Raw genomic sequence first — 15,240 nt, 5'->3', positions numbered from 1 at the left:
TATATGTTCAGATGTGCTAACAAAACTAACGGGGTTGCATTAAAAAAAACGTAGGTTTGTGTTAAAAACTTACTTCCGTGCATTTTTTTATGGTTTGTATTAACCAATTACACTAGCCCCTCTCCTCACGTTCGGTCTGTGGAATCGATTCGTCAGTATTTGATGTGGTTTACGAAATATATCCAGCGGTAACGTTAGGCGACTCACCCTGTATATCGGTAGCAGGTGCCGCGCATCCTGCATTTTCGGTGTTATAAACGGAGCAAGGAGGACATCAAAAGCGGACTAGCACTGGCAGAAAGGGCATTTCTGGCCAAGAGAAGTCTGCTATTATCAAACACAGGTCATAATTGCAGGAAGAAATTTCTGAGAATGTATATTGAGAGCATAACGTCCTATGACAGTGAAACATGGACTGTGGGAAAACCGAAACAGAAGAGAATTGGAGCATTTGAAACATAGTGCTACAGAAGAATGTTGAAGATTAGGTGGACTGATAAGTTAAGGGATAAAGTGGTTCTCCGCAGAACTGGCGAGGAGAGGAGAAGAAGGGGCACGATGGCAGGACATCTTTTCATATATATAAGTTTCATGATATTAGAGCGAGGTGTAGAGGGTAAAAACTGTACAGTAAGAAAGAGAATAGAATACATGCTGCCAATAAATGAGGACGTAGGTTGCAAGTGTTACTCTGAGACGAAGAGGTTGGTCCTGGTGAGGCATTCGTGGCGGGCTGCATCAAACCAATCAGAAGACTGATGACCCAAAAAGAATTTCACTCTTCTCCTACCCCAATGCGATTGATGGCTGGAATTGGTTAATGTCTGGACACGGCAGTTGTCCTTTATATGAGTAATACGTGGCAACGATGGCCCAGTGATCACACCTCCCTCACGAGTATTCTATTAGAGGTTCTGACGGCGGTCTCACTCGTAACACCGGCATCGGTGGCGCACGTCTTCACCAGAACGGTTTTACGCCAGCCCTCTGCGGGCGGTTTCGCATAACGCGAGAGGAAACAAGTACCAAAGCGTCCTTTGGTCAGAAGTGCACTTGCAGCCCACCACCGTGCATACGACGTGGTATCAAGTGACCAATGCGACAGGACACCGGCTGCACGCTATAGGATTAACAGTCGCCCTCCTTTCTCCTGACTGTCGCCTTCCAGACACCGGTGAACATCGCTTCAGTTACATGTCGTCGTCCATTGCTTGGCAACTGAGACAGAAAATCTTATGTTGTTGCCTCTGCGTCACACCTGACGTGATTGAACCTCGGACCCGCCGTGCGGGATTAGCCGAGCGGTTTGCCGGCACGGTAGCTCAGCGTGTTCGGTCAGAGGGTTAGTTGCCCTCTGTAATAAAAAAACTCAGTTAATGGATCAACAAAGAACTTAAAACGGATGTAACGACGTCCGCCCCGAGCAGATTCAACGAACGAAAGCGAAAAAAATGAGATAAAAAAAAGCGGTCTGAGGCGCTGCAGTCATGGACTGTGCGGCTGGTCCCGGCGGAGGTTCGAGTCCTGCCTCTGGCATGGGTGTCTGTGTTTGCCATAGGATAATTTAGGTTAAGTAGTGTGTAAGCTTAGGGACTGATGACTTTAGCAAGTCCATAAGATTTCACACACATTTGAACATTTTTTTTTATTTTTTTTATTTTGAACCTCGGACCTTCTCCGTCATTCAGACATAGCGTGGCTATTACTTTTCCTCCGCAAACTATCACGCGCTTTCATGGACCTAGGGAATAAGCATTGATAATATCTTCCGCGAAGGGGAGAAAGTGGATGTTGATACCTGTAAAACGCTCACGACGCCACCGAGAGAACACCGAGGTACCGTACACTCTTAGTAAATTATTTACGCAGCGTTTTGATTGACGTTCCCCTCCCTTCCCCTGGCTGAGTGCGATGCTCAGTTTTACGTTCTGCGCAGCATCACATTGAGGACAGAATGTCTTAAATTGTAAGCAAGGATGTAGGAAAAGTTTTGGGTGATTCATGCAAAGTTGCATTCACAGAGGCACCAGCAAAGCAGAATGAGTCTGTTGCAAATATTTTTACACGGCATTGCTGCAGATAAACATTGGCATGGCAGTGGACAAGGGAAGCTGATGTTTCACAAGTAGTGTACAAATATTTTCATATATCCTTTGAGCAACATTTTTTTGTTACGCTTTATTTTATAGGATTTTCATTTGAACCCATTTACTAGTTATAATGAAGTAAAAAAAAACATATAAAATCGTGGATCCAGTTGCCTATGGAGAAGTTTTCGGAATAAATAGGGGCAACACCTGAAGGATAATTCACTTTTTTATGGTAAGGTAAGAGTAGCTGTACCATGTAGACTCCGTTAATTCCTTTAAGATTAAACTTAGTTGCGTATGTAGATAATGGGGTCAAAAAAAAGATGTTAGCGTAAAGAAAGAAAGCTGTTAAGTGTTTGAAAAGAAGTGGGTGGAGAACAGAATTTTGTCCTTAAAATCCTATGCTCCACCCCAGGTAGGAGCGGAAACTTTTCTCCCTTCCAGTCCGTCCAGGACGGTCCCAGGTTTACTCAGCCTGCTATCACTTCTGTACTGAGTTCTTTCCAGGGGGTAAAATGCGGCCAGGTCGATGGACCCGCTACCCTCCCCCTCCTAGTGCGGCATCAACGGAAGGCTGCACTCTGCCCGCAGTCAGGCCGGCAGCCGTGTCGCAGGCTTGCTCCACGCATTTAACCTTTACCTTACTGGTTGAAGAAAATTTCCCATCACCGCAGCGTAACGTTAAATTACTGCATTAATTCTGTACACTCAGCTGAAAAAAAAGTTTCGTCCTGTCACGATTATTCTGTTCATTGTTAAATGAGTGGTTATCTGCTATTTTTCTTATCTGGCAACGACAGATGAATCCAACTGTAGTGTCACAAATTAGTGGCGCTTACACTGGTGCCTTTCGCGCCTAGGATAGACAGGTACACCTTCATATTCTAGCATTTTAATGCAACTATCCAAATGTGTTTCTGATTTGTCTCGCGTGGAGTTGTAAATCGCAATAGCACGGTACCGTCTTTTTTATTTGATACGTGTCATTGCAGCACCGGACTACGCGATCTTTTATCCGACGAAATTTCCACGTGACGCAAGGATTGTGCTGTTTGGTAACGCTGTTAGACGTAGACTGAAACTTTAGTATTACATATATTTCCCCCATTTACGTATTTGTGTTATTTTAAATCCTATAACTAATTACTGCTGCTGCTACTGCTACAAATAAAAAATCGAGAAAGATTACTGTCATAACAAATTACTGTGCTGCTAAGGTCGCAAGTGAAAATTTGGGGAAAGAGGAGCCGTTATTCTTCGTAGCAGACCTATTACAGTTATAATCCACCAGTTCGTAGTACGTCTGGCGAACACATTTCGTTATTTTTTTTCTAACTAATTCGGGCGATGTTACAGCAAAAAAATGGTTCAAATGGCTCTGTGCACTACGGGACTTAACATCTATGGTCATCAGTCCCCTAGAACTTAGAACTACTTAAACCTAACTAACCTAAGGACATCACACACATCCATGCCCGAGGCAGGATTCGAACCTGCGACCGTAGCTGTCACGCGGTTCCAGACTGAAGCGCCTAGAACCGCACGGCCAGACCGGCCGGCTGATGGTGAGCAACCAGTAGGTGTGATATGAAAAAACAAGCCCTCTTGGTTGGCTGCAAACAGGACTGTTTGTTTCTTCACAAATTTCAGTATCTCATATTTTTAAAGTTCTGCACTTCATATTCTGGAGAGTGGCTAGGAGTAGATTTATGTGGGGACCTGCCCTTGTGTGAGTTGTCAAGCCTCCACCCTAACCTGTTAGACTAGAGCTATATATATATATATATATATATATATATATATATATATTGTGTGTGTGTGTGTGTGTGTGTGTGTGTGTGTGTGTGTGTGTGTGATGGGCAGAGTGAGTTTTGGGGGGGGGGGGGCTAGATAGGTGGGTGGGTGTGTGGAGAGTTATTGAGACTGTGAACTTACGGTTTTCAACTTTTGTGCGTTTTAATTCTCCTTGAAATTTTTATGCTCTCGCTTCAAACACATTACTCTCAATGAGATATTATTATTAGTGCTGTGGCTGACGACGTAGAGCGGCTAAACTAATAATCATCGTCTCGTATAGCCTGGGGTGCCCACAACTGCGGAGGAGTGGGGGCAGTTGCTCCTACTGGGATGTTATTTAGTTCGCGATTATGAAGAAGGACCTGTACCGCAGGGTCCGGATTTTTATGACGTGGTGTCAAGTGACCATTGAGACGAGACGCCGGCTCCACTCTATCAGACTGATGGCCTCCGCTCTTTGCCAAGACTGTCGCCTTCTGCACACCGAAGAATATGCAAACTATGGCTAAAGTGTCCTCAAGATATCGATAAAATGACGTAAAAATTATATTAAACGTACAACGTTTGTCCAGAAATTTCCTAGGCTGATTTTGCTTATTGCGCATGAGCGAAAGCAAGTTAGTAACCACGGTGGCAGCTTGAACTAACAATTGTAAACTACGGATGTGAATTTAGCCAGTCAGTTGTGAGCAGGAAGTTTTAGGTGTTTGTCGTGCTATCGCAGTGCTTCGAAGACATTTGACTAATCGCAATAGAGCAACATTTCTAAACAGGGGTTGATGACATTCTCCATAATGTTTTGAGGAAGAGAAATCTGTGTGTAAAGTTTCTCCTGTACACTTTGTTCCCCGAATGAAAACAATAAGGCGTGGACGCCTGCCACGACATGATGATTACGTGGACAGTTTTTATCTGTAAAAAATTATCACGGGGCACGAGAATTGGTATTAACACGAAGCTACCACAAAACGGCAAAGAGCAGAAATTCGCAAGGAGGAGAAATGTTTTGACGATATAATCGACGTTCAAGCCTATGCAATGTACAAATTGAACAACATACAAAAGAAGGACATTTCTGGTAGATTAACACGGTCGTATGAACGATCTGTGCGTTGTACTTATGTGGAGAGAGACTATGTACTACATCTGAAGTATTAAAACTATCACGTATCCAAAACGTTTGGACTGATGGGGCGTGAAAAGTGAGTTGTACTTTAGTAACTGAAAGCTTTACAGGCGACTGGAACAGAAATTTTAAAAAGCACAGATAAGTTTTCCTTAAGAAATGTCATTCTTTGAAGATGTAGGAGAATTATTTACAGCCATCAGAGAGCTGTTGCACTGTATGACAGGCAGCATTCCGAGGTTCTCGAAAGTGAAGGAATGTCAGTTGCCGGACAACACGTAATTGTAGTTATAAGAACTTTCGATACTTTTTGAAACAACTGGAGTGTGCACTTTGATAATTTCCTTAGTTTCGAAAACGACTCTACGAAATCGACCTTCTAATATTCATATTTCGGAAATATACATTACGCTTGGTATAATATAAATACAATATATCGATATTTTTATTTCAGTATCCGTACCTAGAACAAGCTATCAACAGTAAGTGACGCGACGATGACAATAAGCAGATGAACAGTTAGTTTATATTCAACGTGTACGAATACATTACAGAACAACATTGAAGCGTTTCTTCTAGAGAACCACGCAATATTAAAAGAATGAATTCGTATGCCATAAATCCACGTTCAAAACAAACATGTAAAACATGATGCAAAATCTTAAAACTGACGTCAACCTCGGAAAATTACATAACGTACAGTACCCACATGCCGAAAAACGCAAAATTAAACCTACTTTTCTGTAGGTAGAGCATTCGAGGTTTTAGTACTTGTAAGCAATGTGTAGCTTACAAGGAAATGAGGGTTAAATGTCAACAAACTGCAGTCACTACTAATAAGCTGTAGTAAAATTAACTGAAGTAGCCAATCGAGTGCCGAAACCATTGTACGTGTACGCGATCTCGTTGAGGATATCCATGGTGAGAGTTCTGTCTAGGAAATGTTGCCTTTCTAGGGAACGAAACAATATCCCTTCCAGCTCCCACGTCACTAGGTTCGACATCTTCATAAACATAAATGGCTACTGGTGTAACAAAACAGTTGCAGGACAAACATACTCGATTAAACCTTAGTCTTAGAAAATTTAAATAATGTTAAACAACTGTAAGTCGCTACTTTTGTACTGTGTGGCTGCTGATCGGTACATGTCAGTACAAGTAAGAAGTTGTCTGAACGGAGCATTTATGTGGTTTAAGGTTTAAAAACATAGTAAGTAAAATGAAAAAAAAGACCGATATTCGTTACGTTTTTGTGGGTCATAAACGAATCAAAACCGAGAGTGAAAGTGAGACAGTGGCTCATTCATCAGACATCCCTACACGAATTTCAAAATTGCATAGGAATTCTGAATGTCATGAAGATGCCGTTGAAAAATCAAATAATTTTGTTAATATTGTTACAAACGAAACTAGGAATGTAGAAGACATCGTCAGTGACAATCTTGCCAAATTAGTACAAACCAATCGCGGTAAGTTGAAATCAATTGTTTCCTGCGTATTGTTTAGTGCATAACACGACTTGCCTTTAAGAGGAAAAACAAATCAGGTGCTGTTTTAGAGTGTTTCATGCTGTTTACAGTCCAGTCGGCTGACGAAACAGTGTGGAGACGTTTTTAAAGTGTCCTTAGGCCTACAATGTAACGTATATTTCTCATGGAACCCAAAATGATTTAATGATTTATACTCCGAAACAAACCGTATAGTTTTATGATACGCATAGTCCTACATGTTGTGCGTGAGCGGGAACACAATGTTGTTTCGACATCTGTCGATTTACGAATCTATGATGAAGGTTTTACTAGTGGTTCCAAAGCACACCATGTGAGAAATTTTATCCATTCGAAATTTTTATTTGCAGGAAAATGGTTAAATTAAGTGTAGGTCTCACTACGCGACCAACAGAAACTTAAATAAAAGGCGGGATAATGTATAATCTAGGAATGTACAAATAGATTTTACTACAATTATACTGTAACTTTATGTGCCTAGCACTAACAGTTCACTGTAGAATCCAAACAGAGAAAATGATGAGCTGGTAACCATCTTCTCAAAATTTCTAAATAATCTGTATAGGAAAACTATTTTGTCCTTGACACCAAAGCCCGCGGAAGCTCATACTTGAAGTTTCCAAATTCGTGTGAGGGCTTTATGTGCTGAAAAATAGTGAGACATAGTGCAATGAAAATGTAAAACACATGAGTTAATCTTTGGGAATGTATGACCTAGTATTTCCTAGAAAGATAAAACCTGTATTATGGAAGTATGGTTCCAGTCAAGCCATTGAATGTGTAATGTGTTAACCGTAACTTGGCAGATCAACTCCCTAGTTTTTGTCAGCAGAAGTCGGAAGGAACGCTCCAGCTGAAAGTCATCTGTATTTGGCAGTAGCCAATGTCAGCACGCTGACGGGACTGTGTCAGATAGCCGTTGTAGTATGCCGCGTTATTTTGCCATACTTCACTTTATTTCCTACTGTTTCCTTTCCTTGTGACAAGTGTACGTAATTGTTGCTGTTACGATCTTTAATAAACACGCGAATACATAAAACAATTTAAGTTTCATTTTTGAAAATCATTTAAGCGATCTCTCTGCTTGACTTCTATTTTCACCGAAGCATGGGCCACGGGTTAAGGAGTCTGCTGTTCGGAAAACAGGCAGGGCTTGTTCCCCCATCGTGCGGCTGCCTATGGGTCGGTCTTGATTCCTCCGCGCCGGCCGTTGGTGGCTGAGCGGTTCTAGGCGCTTGAGTCTGGAACCGCGCGACCGCTACGGTCGCAGGTTCGAATCCTGCCTCGGGGATGGATGTGTGTGATGTCCCTAGGTTAGTTAGGTTTAACTAGTTGTAGGGGGCTGATGACCTGAGATGTTAAGTCCCATAGTGCTCAGATCCATTTGATTCCTCCGCTCCCTGCAACCCCTTCTGGTAGTTGGCCACATGAAGAGCTAACACGCCGTATACAAATTTTCAGGTGTGTTAATTTGCAAACAATATGTACAGATGACAGTCTGAGACAGTTTTACGCACATTTCTAAATCACACTCCTTATTACGATGTAGCCGCAACCGAAAGCTATTCTTTCAGTATGTAAGATATGTAAGATCATAATGTGTAGTTAACATTTTGGCTTCTCAAGCGATTAGCTTGCCACGTTAATCTACTCTGTCGTACGGCGACAACAAAACCCGAACTTGCACTGACCATGCAGCAGCCTAAAGGCAACTAACTCCCGAAAGAAAATTACTCCGTTTCGTATTTTATCCACCTTCAGCAACTGCAGTCCTATGTAATGAAATAATAAGTAACCAACCGCATAAAACAAGTTTAATTTCTTTACCGTTTTCGGACATTTAGTGCCCTTCTTCAAAAAAATGGTTCAAATGGCTCTGAGCACTATGGGACTTAACATCTGAGGTCATCAGTCCCCTAGACTTAGAACTACTTAAACCTAACTAACCTAAGGACACCATACACATCCATGCCCGAGGCAGGATTTGAACCTGCGACCGTAGCGGTCGCATGGTTCCAGACTGAAACGCCTAGAACCGCTCGGTCACACCGGCCGGCGCCCTTCTTCAGAAGATTATGTCTACCTGTATCACATTCCTTTCGAGTGTCAATAATAAATAGCATACAGCTAAATGCCAGTCATTTAGTTCACAGCATCTGCACATAACTAGTTCAAAGAAGCAAAACAAGTGCAGACATGCAAGGCAGCCAAGGTAATTGGCTCCTGTTCTGTCGTAATATCTTCACTTCTTGTTTCGCTTCTTTGTACTAGTTTTGTGCAGGTACTGTAAACTAAATAACCATGGCATTTTGCTGTATGCACTTTATTACTGACATTTGAAAATAATGCGATAGATATAACATTCTCAAGAAGGGCACTCATTGCCCGAAAACGGTAAAGAATTTAAATTCCTTTTATGCAACTGGTTGCTTGTTATTTCTTTACTCCGCTTCGAGCAAGCATAAACGATGCAGAAGTTTATAGACTCTACTGATGCAGAATGAATCTTAATCCTAAGAGCACCATGTTATTGTGCGACGTGGAACATAAACCAACGACATAATTTGGCCGCGTTACGATAGGCCCAAATCATGTAATATCTATTTATTTCAAGTAATTGTAGTTGCAACGAGAGATGAGTTCAAAACTGCTGAGTGACATAATAAGTAAAACCGTATTGTTTGGAACATACAGGATGTCCAAAACTGCAAACGTTAAAATATATAACAAGTGTCAGCGGTCAAAACTTGGACAATTAAAGAATATAATATATAATAATAATTATATTATAAGGTAGAAACACAAAGATCGCATTTCAGTATACAGGCAGCCCAAAATTTTTTTTCACTCTTTGATCTCATAGCTTAATAACTTATTTTTGTCCTTGACGAAAAGTTTCAAAAACAGAAATAAGGACATTCCACAAATTTAGGTCACGGTGTACTGAAAAGTCTCAAAAAAGACACTTTATTTGGAGAGAAAATTGTCTTTGACGGATAGAGTTTCCCCTTGCACAAAACGGTTGATTCTGGATTTATTAAAGAAGTAGCGCTCAATTTATATACACACACCAAAAAAGGTTTAGCATCACCCCAGTTGCCAGAACTCCTGAAGATAGACGTTGACTGTGGATATTGCATCACAGACACAGTTCCTTTAACTGTTCAGAAATGTCACTAAATCCGCCCAAAGATGTAAACAACCATGCATCAGCAGCGCCTATTAGACGTAGGGGGCCGACTGCCGATCAGTTCCAGTCATTCCATCAGGAGGGAGGTACACAATTCGTGTTTTCTGTAGTTCGACCATGCCTAGACGGTCAATACCGCGATTCTATAGCGTCCGCGTTGTTACTTTGTACCAGGAAGGGCTCTCATCAAGGGAAGTGATGCTGCTCCGACATGGAAGAGATACAGAGGGACAGGAACCGTCGATGACATGCGTTGATCAGGACGCCCAAGGGCTACTACTGCATTGGATGACAGCCACCTACGGATTATGGCTAGGAGGAACCCTGACAGCAACGCTACCTTGTTGAATAATGCTTTTCGTGCTACTACAGGAAGTCGTGTTACGACTCAAACAGTGCGCGATAGGCTGCATGTTGCGCAACTTCACTCCCGACGTCAATGGCGAGCTCCATCTTTGCAACCAAGAGACCATGAAGCGCGATACAGATGGGCTCAACGACATGCCGGATAGACCGCTCAGGATTGGCATCATGTTCTCTTCACCGATGAGTGTCGCATATGCCTTTAACTAGACAATCGTCGGAGACGTGTTTGGAGGCAACCCGGTCGGGCTGAACGCCTTTGACACACTGTCCAGTGAGTGCAGCAAGGTGCGGGTTCATTGCTGTTTTAGGGTGGGATTATGTGGGGCGACGTACGCCGCTGGTGGTCCTGGAAGGCGCCGTAACGGCTGTACGATACGTTAATGCCATCCCCCGACCGTTGGGGAAACCATATCGGCAGCATGTTGGCGATGCATTCGTCTTCATGGACGACAATTCGCGCCCCCATTGTGCACATGTTGTGAATTACTTCCTTCAGGATAACGTGCCCGCATCTCGTGGTCGTGCGGTAGCGTTCTCGCTTCCCACGCCCGGGTTCCCGGGTTCGATTCCCGGCGGGGTCAGGGATTTTCTCTGCCTCGTGATGGCTGGGTGTTGTGTGATGTCCTTAGGTTAGTTAGGTTTAAGTAGTTCTAAGTTCTAGGGGACTGATGACCATAGATGTTAAGTCCCATAGTGCTCAGAGCCATTTGAACCAACCAGGATAACGACATCGCTCAAATAGAGTGGCCAGCATGTTCTCCAGATATGAACCCTATCGAACATCCCTGGGATAGGTGAAAAGGGCTGTTTATGGACGACATGACCCACCAACCACTCTGAGGGATCTACGCCGAATCGCTGTTGAGGAGTGGGAAAATCTGGACCAACAGTGTCTTGATGAACTTGTGGATTGTATGCCACGACGAATACAGTCATGCATCAATGCAAGAGGACGTGCTACTTGGTATTAGAGGTAGCGGTGTGTACAGCAATGTGGACCACCACCTCTGAAGTTCTCGCTGTATGGTCCTTCAACATGCAATGTGTGGTTTTCATGAGCAATAAAAAGGGCGGAAATGATGTTTATGTTAATCTCTATTCCAATATTCTGTACAGGTTCTGGAACTCTAGGAATCAAGGTGATACAAATCTTTTTTTGATGTGTGTAGTTGAAGATAGAGCAGTTTTCTGAATGAATTACGGCTGTTACCTGACGCTAGCTTTAATTGAGACACAATTTGAACAGCTAACACTGGTAGCACCAATGCAGGGCAAAATATGTCCTTCAGCATAAAAGTTGTGTTTTATATTTCTAATTCTTAAATACACAGTTGTACTTCATAAGGTGAAAGACAAATAGAAAAATGTCAATAAACATAGAAGGATATTTGTTACGATTTTTTAATAAAACAAAAATGTAAGTTTAGTTTTTTCCCGAGAAACTTGACTTCTTTCAGTCACACCGAAAAATATTAGATGAAAATTGCACTACGTGTTTCGATATTACATCTTTTTCGAAGGCAAACTTGAAGAACATAAAATAACTCGTCATGCTAAAATACTGTTGACATTACTGACATGCAGGTACATGCCCCATCGTATGCTGTGTACCACTGGTTTACACTTGGCTGTGGTGCACAGTATAGGTGTATGACGAAGCATGACGACGTAGCCATATGTCAGTATTATCAACAATATTTTAATATGAAGATTATTTATATATTTTTTAAATTAGCCTTGTAGTATCGAAATGCGTAAGGCGGTTTTCATCCAATAAAAAGATTTGGTTGAAACAAATGAAGTTTGCAAGTTCAAAGGAGACTACGTCTTATGCTGCATTTTTGCACAGTGTCAAGAATTTTTGTCCGTGGTTGGTGGTTCTAGAGATATTGATGATAACTGTGAAACAGGCCTGCAGTAGCTTCAGTGACTAACGTCCTGTGTAAAAACCACAACAACAACAAAATGACAATCTTGAGGATGCATATGCACAGCACCAATGGACCAGGGCAAGCAGCTGGGAGGTACGCGATAGGAGCTGCTGATCTCACAACCTGCCGCAGACGACGGCGAGAGGTAAACGTGAATTCCGCGATGCCAAGTTGGGGTCTGCCCTTTCCCATCCACACGGCAGAGCAGGTAGAGTTCATTTCGTGTCTCCGATCGCACACCGAGTGCGACGTACGTCGCTTTTCATCTCATCCGCTGCCGCCGGCTCGGCCTCTTTGTTTGTTATGCACATAAATAAACGGCCGGTCAGTCCATGCGCATAGCTGAGTGTTCGGCCGCGTCGCGGATTTACGGCCTCCAGACCCGCGACACTTTAATTGAAACGGCTCGATTCGGGGCGGCCGCTATTACTCGGTAATAAACGAACAGTATCCAGGATTCCGCGGCAAACACTGATACTGAAATATTACTCCGTCGCTCCTCGACCCGCGATCTGCGACATTAATACCAGAAAGCGTGCGTAAACGTGCAGGCGCGTGCGCGCGTTTTGCAACTGCGGCGCCGAGCGACGTTTCTGTTTCGGAATGCCGAGAGGTAATAAAGTGGGACGCCAGGGGGCCCGGCAGCGCGGAATTGCCTGCCGCCGGCGCACAAATTTATTCCGGCGCTGACCGACAGGAATAAAGTCGGATCGCTGTCGTAAAACACCGGCCGTGATACTGGCCGCGGGTGAATCTGCAGTAACCGGGCGGGATGGGCAGTTTCTGCAGTGACGAATTTTGCTTTCGTCTTCTGTCGCTCAGCAGTGATGAACGCAACTGCGTTAACGTTTGAAAGACTGCTGATTGCTCAGTGGTTTTATTTGGTTGAGTTGCGTGTAGCGGCGGTGGAAGAGGTAGGCACGTGTGCACGCATGCGTTTGTGTGTGTGTGTGTGTGTGTGTGTGTGTGTGTGTCTGTTTGTGTGTATGTGTGGGGCCGCGTCCACAGTTTCGTCCCACAAAGATAGTACATTTCCAAAGGCTTACTCAGTTTGCTCTTCTTTTACACCACTGTAGTAAACATACTGATGTACCTAGCGCTGTTCTGGTACCATGAGCCTCTCAGATGCTCTCGAATAATCAAGATTCATCGTTTTACCAGCCTGTTCGTACCATACAACAGAGCTAGCCGCAGAGTAGTATGGTCACTGCAGATACCAAGGCGGTAACCTACAATTCTGCACTGCGATCGGCTTTCGTCATTTCTTTTTCTAAGTTACAGCGGAACACTGCTACCACTACAACGAATCGTTATTCTTCGGAGAGGAACAGTAATATTAACACGATACTGCATTGTATTGTTTCCTTCGGAAATGCACGTATATCCGAAGGAACATTGCATCGTTTTTCACAGGCACTGCAGTACCGTATTTACCCGTCGATACCTGGCAGCAACTCTATGTCCACCCGTGTACGGGTATTACATGATCTGTGTATGACTGCAGGTTGTGACACAAGAACAACAACTGTAACTTTGGTTCTGACTTAGGACTGCTGATATTTTTAAAAATATACGGCATCCAATATAACGATATTTAAAGAAATATCATTATCGGCTCCCGATATATCGAAAGAAAGGATCGATATACTGACGGAAGAAATATTGACATACCAGCCCATAAAAATATCGGCTTCATATTGTAAATATACTATCGGTTTTAGAGCTGTATATTTAAATTCCGACTTACTGTTACATATTCTGTACACCATCAAACTAGCGGCCTGCCCGTCCCCCTTAGAGCAATAACTGAAAGGAAATCCATGCATTTCACGCTTCACGATAAGCACATTGCTAATAATCGTAACTGCATGTAAGCGGCGTAATAAAAGGTGTCCGATAGGTTCGTCGCTCGGTTTCGTCACATAACGCATTTGTCAGGAACACTACATATTGACTTCCCTTTTTTTTCTGTCAAAGCTAGCGAGCCAGCAATTGTAGTACCAAAAATGCGTGGAGAACCTCAACGTTGCAGTTTCTGTTGGTAGCGCCTAGCGCCGATTACGTCAGCTTCTCCCTTCATATGTCTTCGGCCACCGGGAAGACCTATCTTGTCATTTCGGTTTTTTTTTTTTTTTCATTTTCAGCTACTTGACCTTCAAGAATGCAGAAGCCCAGAAACAGGACACTAGTTGCGTTAAAAATTGTTTTTCCAGCACACTAGTTGCATTACAACACTTTTTATCGCAACTAGCGTTCTATTTCTTCAAATCAGAAATCTTCTTATATCATTAACACCTCCACCCCCGCCGGGATGGTTCTTCTGAAAGGGCACGGCCGACTTCCTTCCCTAATCCGATGCGACCGATGACCTCGCTGTTTGGTCTCTTTCCTCTAAACCAACCAACCAACCAACCTCCACCCCCCCTTTCCCCAGTACAATCACAATCGTACTTTTTCAATTTTCAATGACAGTAAAATTATGTTCTACTGCAATTTTAAAAGAAGAACTTCAAATATGTACCGAAAATCGTAAAAAAATTATGTTGTTGTTATTGTGGTCTTCAGTGCAGAGACTCGTTTGATGCAGCTCTCCATGCTACTCTATCCTGTGCAAGCGTCTTCACCACCCAGTACCTACTGCAAACTACATCTTTCTGAATCTGCTTGGTGTATTGATCTCTCGGTCTCCCTCTACGATTTTTACCCTCCACGCTGCCCTCCAGTATTAAACTGGTGATCCCTTGATGCCTCAGAACATGTCCTACCAACTGATCCCTTCTTCTAGTCAAGTTGTACCACAAACTCCTCTTCTCCCCAACTCTATTCAATACCTCATCAGTTATGTGATCTACCCATCTAATCTTCAGCATTCTTCTGTAGCACCACATTTCGAAAGCTTCTATTCTCTTCTTGTCTAAACTATTTATTGTCCACATTCCACTTCCATACATGGCTACACTCCATACAAATACTTTCAGAAACGACTTCCTGACACTTAAATCTATACTCGAGGTTAACAAATTTCTCTTCTTCAGAAACGCTTTCCTTGCCATTGCCAGTCTACATTGTATACCTTTCTACTTCGACCATCATCAGTTACTTTGCTCCCCAAATAGCAAAACTACTTTACTACTTTAAGTGTCTCATTTCCTAATCTAATTCCATCAGCATCACCCAACTTCATTCAACTACATTTCAATATCCTCGATTTGCTTTTTTTTATGTTCATCTT

This window comes from Schistocerca cancellata, chromosome 5 (assembly GCF_023864275.1).
Source record: "Schistocerca cancellata isolate TAMUIC-IGC-003103 chromosome 5, iqSchCanc2.1, whole genome shotgun sequence".
NCBI lineage: Eukaryota > Metazoa > Arthropoda > Insecta > Orthoptera > Acrididae > Schistocerca > Schistocerca cancellata.
Note: the sequence above shows the minus strand (reverse complement) of the source record.